At 44.3% G+C, this 9,117-nt stretch overlaps 1 protein-coding gene across 2 annotated transcripts in view; it reads right to left on the reverse strand.

Moving 5' to 3' along the window:
• dimm (basic helix-loop-helix family member dimmed) overlaps positions 1 to 4,657 on the reverse strand; it is a 391,032-nt gene extending 386,375 nt beyond the window's left edge. For both annotated transcript variants that reach the window (XM_089587989.1, XM_089587988.1), the window contains exon 1: positions 4,063 to 4,657. The gene's annotated coding sequence lies outside the window, so the exon portion shown is untranslated. The remainder of the gene's footprint in view (positions 1 to 4,062) is intronic.
• Between the last annotated feature and the right edge of the window lie 4,460 nt (positions 4,658 to 9,117).

The following is a 9,117-nucleotide window of genomic DNA, read 5'->3' on the forward strand; positions in this document are numbered from 1 at the left end:
ACATTTTACGTGTTTTGACACGGTTCTGTCGTTTCTTTTTCAACTGGGTAAACTGAGTTGTTGAGACTTAAGTGTTCCGTTTAATTCTGTCCGTACCTGTAGGCGAAGGGCAAAGGCCCTTTTCGAGCGCCGCGTATATTGCGAAGAGAAAGACCACTATACCGTGCTTCTTTTGTTTCGGCCGACATCTATTTCAGGGACTGTCACTGACAACGCTGAACACATGGCCGAAGAAAAAGATAGATAGATAGATACGTCGTCCACGACAGCAACAGCTGTCACTCCCATTAAAAACATTTCTCGCAACTCATTCCCGAATGCTTCTACGTTTTTTTTTCTTTCTCTTGCTTCGGCGAATCAATCTAGCAGCGAGACTCAATGACAAACGGGTCACAGGAAAGACTTCACATAAAGGATATACCGGTGGCGGCCTGCCGTTGCGTTTGCAAGCCTTTTTTAGCCTGCAGACGCAATTCGCAGGGATAGAGGGAAGTCGGTGTTTACATATCAGGGACTCTTAATTCTCTTAAGGGGTCTCTTAATTCTCGAATAGTTGACGCTAACCTCCTAGTGCCTACTCCTGCAGGAGATGTCAAAGACCCTTATAACCCTATAATGCACGATGTACCATGTGCGTTAAATACTTTAAAGATCTAGATAGTTTTCATTTCTTATCATCGAAGAGTACACGTTACTCCCATTTTTGAAGACACAACGTTTTTTTAAACCTATATATAAAAGCAAGGCCAAAGCGCCGGCCGTCACAGACGTAGGAGCCTTTTGGAAGATCACTCACTGCAACGACTAACCCTAACGGCAGAATTACACGGAAGTTTTGTAGTTGCACTGCTGCACAGACAGGCAGTGGTGCCGTTCCGAATTTTGTAATTATTTTATTTTATGTACCAGCGTATTGGTGTGCATGCAATTTTTTTCTTGGTCGCGAGGAATTTGTCATATTTCGCTCATATGCGGGAATCATACTTTTCTTAACAAATCCACGACTTCTTTATATTTATCGGATTACCATTAGTTAATACCACCTCGTTTACTTCAAACAATAATTTGCTCCTATCAAATGTTTATACTAAATACGGACAACTTACGTTGTTCTTTGTTTCCATAAAATTTTTGATACTTTTCCATTGTTTGTGAAATGATGCGCTGCCTTTTTCAAATTCACAAGATTATTGAAAGATTTTAGTTTTCACGCGTAATAGCTTCCTCCACTCTTTGTTCTTTCTTGCATTCTTCCATTTATTTTTTACGAATTGACTATTCCTATATATACCTTGGACAACTATTGAACACGCTGCCGCCGCGCTGGCTCAGTGGTTATGGTGCTCGGCTGCTGACCCGAAAGACGCGGGTTCGATCCCGGCCGCGGCGGTTGAATTTCTTTGGAGGAGAAATTCTAGAGGCCCATGTACTGTGCGATGTCAGTGCACGTTAAAGAAGCCCAGGTGGTCGAAATTTCCGGAGCCCTCCACTACGGCGTCTCTCATAGCCTTAGTCGCTTTGGGACGTTAAACCCCATAACCTGACTACTGAACACGCTGTTCCTATCGCATTATTACAATATTGTATTACACTGTATTGTATTGTGGCGGGCAGTAACAGTATTTTATGCATGTTACTTGTTTGGAATCCCAGTACAGTGTCGGAGTATGGCATCCCATTCTGTAAATCAGTGTACATGCTTCCCTTTATATTTATTTATTTATTTTATACAGAATACCCCTAAAGGCCCTCGAGAGGGTATTACATAGGGGGGGGGGGGGGGGGCACAGGCAATTGAACAGAATAAAAAAAACCACAAATATAAAACAAACAACAAAAGCACAAATAAGACACACTGGATGAAATAAGTAAGCAAAAGAATCAATCAAAAGCACAAATAAGACACTTTGCATGAGATATAAGTAAGCAAAAGAATCAAAAGAATGGCAGCGCGGCAAAGAACGAAGATTACTGCATTATTAAAATTATACAAACAGAACACTAATACAATGAATCTTTTTAGTAACAAACCCTGTAAAAAAGGAAGCCATGAACAAATAAAATAACAATGTATGCGAAGAGTTAAGCAGTAGTTATTGAAGATATAAGTTTAAAATATTTATCAGGATCAGTGGTGGTTGCGATATGTGAAGGCAGAGTGTTCCAGTCAGATATTGTGCGTGGTAAGAATGAATGCGCATAGATAAATGTCTTGCACGTGAAACGTCTAACTTTAAAGGGATGATCGCGGCGGTCAAAAATCGAAGTAGGCAAAGAAAAAAAGTCGTTATGAAGTGATGGATGATGATAAAGTTTATGAAAAAGTGACAGTCGTGCAATTTTACGGCGGAGACATAAATCCTGGAGACCTGCGCGTTTCTTTAAGGCTGTGACGCTGGTGTTACGTGAATAATCGGAGTAAATAAAACGAAATAAGACAGCAGGATATGTATTGAATACACTAGATTTGATTTTATTCCCTAATTGCGAAAGTTTATATCTATCGTCCGATGGTTCGTTACTATAATTAAAGCAAGTGAGGTAATTGGCAGCGAGAAAACGAGAGTAAACAAGAATGTTGGAGATCAGTATAACTGCAGCTTTAGCTTCATTTCGGACGTAACTGAGTTCCGATTGTTTCTACTTAGCTGCGAAGCGACCGACAGACAAAAGCAGTTAGGCATTAAGTGATAAGGTGGTTTTACAACACTGCGCAAGCTTATCTTTCACCCCGGAGAATAGAGCGAAAAAAGATGTCAGCTTCGGTTCTGTGTATTTTCTGCTTCAGTCGCAATATTCGCATACAAGTACTACTCTCAGAATGGTATTAGCCCATGCCTGGATAACCTCATTGAAATCCCCAAACAGGCTATAATAAACTAAAGTGGCTGTTCGGGCTTGTTGGTCAGTGATCATGGTTAAAGAATGCAGCGCGAAAACACAAGGACAAACGAAGTGGACAGGACCAGCGCCAGTCCTGTCCACTTCTTCGTTTGTCCCTGTCTTTTCGCGCTGCATTCTTTAACCAGGCTATAATATGTTAGCAAGGAACTCTAAAAACAATAGAAAAACAGTTTTTCTTTATGAAGCGAAATTTTCGCCCGTCGCTGAGGCGAAGCTAAGTTCATATGGACGGGATGACAACAGCATTACACTTACAACACGAGAATTACACGCCGAATTTAGGACCCCCCGTTGTCATGCTTCATTCTTCTTGGAATTCGGGAGGCAAAAGTCGGCTTTTTTTTTTTTTTCATTAGAAACCGGGCACAAATAGGATTATTGAAGAAAAGGTTAGAAATCGAGACCTTTCGGGTGGCTTTCCCTAGAACGAAGCAATTGGCAATTAGGATTAAGTTTTGTGCGGAGATGAAACGCTCTATTTTTAATCATTGTTTCTAGAAACGGTGTGTAAATTATGGGTTCAACCCAGAAAACTAAATTTACCGAATCAGATACTTCCTTTCTTATACTTATTTATTACCATTATTATCCAAGGCTTTCTTGAAGGCGCTTTTTCGCGTAGAAATCGGTTTTCCCTATGATTTAAGAAATGATGGCCAAGGTTCGAAATTCAACTGAAACTGAGTTTCCCCCTCCGAGAAGAGCCATAAAAGCTCATAATTTGCTAGTAATGGCCCTTCCAGCTTGAGCTGATCATGACTGGCCAACACTGAAAAACAATGGAAACTGTTTACAGCAGGAGAATGAGCTTGCAAAGCCCGAGCGGCAGCGATTTCTTTCTCACCCCACAAAACGCGAAGCGAGCCACGGAAAGCGAAAGTAGAAGCGCTGACGCCGCGCGGGTTTTCACGGAGAGCGGTGAACGTGTAGACGCGCCGAAAGCCAACAAACAGTGTTCGCCCAAGAGCGGTTACTTTCGCATCTTGTTTATTTCTTTCTCGTTCCTTTTTCAGATACCCAGACCCCTTTCTCCTCCCTTTTTCTGCAGGCCACACACACACATACCACATAAGCAACAGCAAAAGAAACGCGCGGTATAAGGAGAAAACGGGGGTAAATTTAACAAAAATAAAAACAAAAAGTTTAAAATACACTTACCTCCGCACCGGTTTCCTTTGAACGGCGGCAGCGGATGAGGCTTCGTTTGAAGAACTGAAGGCTTTGAAGTTCCAGCGAAGAAAAAAAAAAGCACGACGCAGAAATATATATCCGAATCACCAGCACGATAACGCACAACGGTGGTGGACTTCGCAGAGTATGAGTAGCAGACGACACTAGGCGAACCTTCGAAGAGTTCGTCTGCTTCTTTCTTCCGACGCAGGTTCGTCGACGACTTCTGGGGGCGCTGCTTGGTAGCTACTTCTCAGTCTCCTACAAAGTGATCGGGTCCGCGCCGTTATAAAGGTTCGCGCACACACACACACAACACCCACTGACACACGAAAACCAAACGTGAGATCGGGACCGTAGCAGCACAGGAGGCTATAGCCGCGAGCTACGCCTCCCCGCTAGACACGCGGAGTTAGAAGACCGCCAAGCGACCGAGGCTCGCGAAGAACCGCTCCGACGAAGAGAGTGCGCGCGCCACGTTAGCAAGCCACTGGGGCGGCCCTATCGAGCTCGGTTGCACGTTTTTCCGCGTGTCAAGCAACAGGCGCAACTGCGAACGGCTTCGGACAGCTTTTTCTCTCCACGTGCTTTCCGCTGCCGCCGCCGCTTCGGCCAACGGCGGCTGCGACGGTGCTCCGTGGTTCGCCGAGACTGGGCCAGATGGCGCCACCAGCCTCTTGGCTGAGTCTCATTCCTGACACGTGCAATCTGGACGGATTCGGCCGGCTTTTGCTTTTTGCATTAGATGCGGGCGCGGTAGTGCAGGGTGTTATCCGGTGCGGAGAGGCGGATCTTCAGTGCTGATAGCGGACTCTCTCTCCCAGAATGTTCAGTTGGACTCGCCGAGTGTCTTCAGTGCGGACGGGTTTACCGAGCACCGTCTTTTATTACTGAGCAGACAATCGTTCGTACGTGAATCCGCATGGAAAAGTGATGCTGCAAGGCCATGACTCTCGATCTGGTTCGTCTTATGTTTCGAGCAGAAAATAAAATGACATCTACTATAAAAACGACCGCTTTCTTGAGCCCGGCGTATGAACAGCTATTGAACGCCCGATTTCTTATTTCGCAGGTTGACTACAAAGTTGAAATGTGCGTATTACGAGTGCTGGCAAATATAGACGTGATGTGCTACTACCGCCACTCCGGCCATTGAGGTATCTGCAACACTGAAATATGAGGCAAGGACTGCGCATGCACGATATCCAAGAGGGAAGCAAACAATTTTGCCGTCAAACCAGCCGTTTTAATGAAGTGAGGGGCACACAGACGTCATCGCGAAACTCAGTCACCTCAAACAAAACATAAATGTGGCCCAGCAGTAGAGAAGACCAGGACAAATGAAGACACAGGAAAAATGGCGCAAGCCGTTAGGCTTAGGCTTAGGCTTAACACTCGTCACCCACCCACCTATATCAGTTTTTTTTCTGGTTTAGGACCACTTTCTGCGGCTGGGCTCCTGCACGAGTAATGTCAGTTTCCTTCCCGAGGAAAATACTTTGTTTTTAACACTTGGCTATCAAAGCGATGTTTAGGGTTCATTTTCCTGAATTTCGACTCCATTTCCGAAATTCGACCGCCACGGCCGGGATCGAACCCGAAAGACGCGGGTTCGATTCCGGCTGCGGCGGTCGAATTTCGATGGAGGCGAAATTCTGGAGGCCCTTGTACTGTGCGATGTCAGTGCGCGCTAAAGAATCCCAGGTGATCGAAATTCCCGCAGTCCTTCACAACGGCGTCTCTCATAGCCTGAGCCGCTTTGGGATGTTGTACTCCATAAACCAAACCAAACCAGAAAGAATATATGTTTATGTGTATCTAATGCATTTCAGTCTATATGGACTGAGTTGTCTCAACCCAGCATTCTTCCCAATGATTACTTTCTAATATCTGAGCGCAAGAGACGCTGCTTCGATATCATGTCGCGCCTTTCTACAGTAGAAACCGTTAATAGCCAACTACCCGTAACTGCGAAGCAGGGTCATTCATGTAAAATGCATGCGCGTGCACTAAAATAGACGATCTACATCTTCGATTCTGAGCTCATACTGCCACATTCTGGACATCATTAAGCTTCAGCCTCAATGCCTGTGACGGCCGCTCCGCACATGTCCATCGAAAGCGCCGCCTGCAGGTCCCGCGACTGCTTGAAAAACTTGAAACCCTTGTTGCTCTTGGCCGTGAAATGTCCAACATTTTGGGAGAAAAATTTTGAATATTTAAAAATTGTTAAATACTCATATGGAAATATTGAAGCTAATGGCCCTTTCTTTTGGCGTGTAGAAAAGTCTTACTTTAACGTGTTTCCATCGATCGCTTATTTATTTATTTGAAAATAAATAAATAGTATTTGTAAATAAATAAATAAATAAAAAATCGCATCGAGCAGTCAATACTGCCATAGAAAACCAATAATGAACGCTTTTGATGATAGCAAAAATGCTGATAGCAAAAAAAAAATTTGAAGACGGCCGTCGGGTGGTCGGCGTATATGTTGATTGTTATACGGAAATCTTACATTATATGAAGAACGGTGTTCATAAATTGTTTCTCGCTCAAAAATGCTTTTGGCCATAATTTTCGGGTATGTTTTCAATACCGCATCTGGATTAGCACTCCTTCGGATAGGAGCCCGTGTGAGCATGCACATGGTCATAGTTGGCAACCAGGTTTCTGTAGAGTACAGAAAGCAAACCGTACACAAAGCTATTGGATAAACTTGTTCTTTTTTATTGACTGCGAGACCTGTGAGGCGATGGATTTACTGCTTTTTATAGTGACAACGAGAAATGCTTCCGCACATTATAATTTAGGGTAGGGTGGAGTTAGCGACGAGAGTGCAACATACACCTGAGGAAGTTACTTTGTACTGATATCGCTGTGTAACTTGCGATCTTATGTAACAGGTATAACTAACTATACGGGGATTTTTGGCTGGGTAGCTGCAGTTGCCATCGAATGCCGCAGCTGAGCACTCCCGCAGTTTACTGGTGGCCGAAGAAGACGTTGTTCATCTTAGAGTCGTGAGGGACATGTGAGGCAAGGAAAAGACGCTGCAGAGGATCCGCCATTTTAGGTAATGAGATCCGGTTCACGTGATCCAGGAAGGCGGGAATGTTGGAACACTCGCGCTGGGATGTGTCATTGGGAATGGAAATGTGCCAGGTGTTTCAGGGAAGCCCGTCACTGATTTTCAAAAATTGAATGCTTGAAGTAAAGGGGACCCTCACTTAGTGAAGGCCAGTATTGAACTAGCAGTCCTGGAGATCATGGTCTACGGCACAGTTCAAGAGGACAGTTTCGATACCATGGCCTAAAATCTTTTGAATCAACAAGCGGAGACAACTGGGAATTTTCTTCGAAAAACTTCCGATTGCCTTGGATGATTTTTTTTTACGTAAGTGCTTATAAACCCCTCCTGGAACCGAGACACAAAATGCAGACAATGACGATTTAGAAAACTGCCTAGCCTATACGTATAGTGAGGCTGAAAGCTTGCAGCGACAGCAAAATGAGCTTCTTTGATGGCGGTATTACGTGGGTACGCTTGAAACGTGCAATTATCTTCTCACGCCAAACGCGCATACACTCAGCATTGTCTAGACAGTGACGTGGCTTTCACCGTATGCACGAACATCAGAGCGGCCAGACAGCATCGGCCTCGCTGTCTCGTAATTTGCGCTGGATTGCGTGTTTTGGGTCGTGAGGCGGATCGCGTCCCGCGCTTCTGCATGATTCAAGCACTACGAAACCTGTCTATTACGAGTCATTACTCTTGCGAGATCTGCTATTAGGTCGTTAGGCAAACCACCCCGTTCATCAGCGCTTTTATATGCGTGCCTACCTAGCGACAGATGAGAAATGAGGGCTGTACCCCGAGAAAGTGAGAACTATCACAGTCGTTTTGTTCAGGCTGTTTGATTTGGGGAGGTAATTTTTGAACAGACTTACTGCTCCCGTCAAGATGCTGACCATTTGTGAAGAAAGGAAGTTCCAAGTGCAACGAGTAAGCCTTGAACAAAAGCCGTAATAATTTGAAGCACCTAGCTCATTGATATCTAAGGCATAACACGGGGCCATGGACGTGGACGTCTCCGTGATAGCCATTGTGACATTTTGTATATTTCTTCGGCTTCTACATTCTTGAAAACACGTGGTTCGCTCCTTCTCTTGAGCTTTATTGCTGAAAGTTTCATTCCATCCATAAATGGTACAAATGGGCTAGGTCTTGAGTTACGAACTAAGAGTAACTGAAAGTGGGGCCGACAATACAAAAAGAGACACATGAGTGAACAGAAAGTATAAAAACAACAGATATATAGACAGGTACAGTCTTTGTCAAAAGCAACCAGGCTGCATGGTTTGCTCCTCATTTGTATAGTAGAGCCTTTACAGCTTTCCTTAAAGTCGAAAAGTAATTTGACGGTGAGGCAAGGGTTCTCCTTACCATGCAGAGATTTAGAGCTTGAGGGCTGGCATAATAGTTTAAATAAACGACTGAGAAGCAAAACCATGCAGCTTGGTTACTTTTGACAAAGACTGTACATATATAGACAGACACACAAACACACAGATATATATATATATATAGAGAGAGAGAGACAGACAGACAGAAATGAAGAAAAACAGGAAAGAAAGAAACCAAGAAGGAAAGCATAGGTTTACGTTCTCAAGAAACCTTTTTCTACTGTTGATATCGTTCTACTTGTTCACACAGAGTCTTAAGAAACCTCAGGCGTCTTTTCACGGAACGCGACAGCGAAAGGAAGCAGTCCTCAAGGAGGTACAGGGCGACACAGAAGCCGCTATCCACATCTGTTGGTTCTGCTTCTTAGACTCGCTTCAAGAGGCCTTTAAGAAAAAAAACAGCGAAAAGCAAGGAAGAGGCGCAAGTGCATGGAGCGAAGAGTCACTCTGAAACGAACGGCTCAAAGCGAAGCCGCTGAAAAGACGACACCGAGCGAAAAACAAAAAGCAATCGCAAGAAAGGACAAAGAAAGAAAGAGGATAGGCAAGACCCGCCAGTTCCCTATAGTTAGACCG

The sequence above is a fragment of the Amblyomma mixtum genome, chromosome 4 (assembly GCF_055824585.1).
Source record: "Amblyomma mixtum isolate Tamu chromosome 4, ASM5582458v1, whole genome shotgun sequence".
NCBI lineage: Eukaryota > Metazoa > Arthropoda > Arachnida > Ixodida > Ixodidae > Amblyomma > Amblyomma mixtum.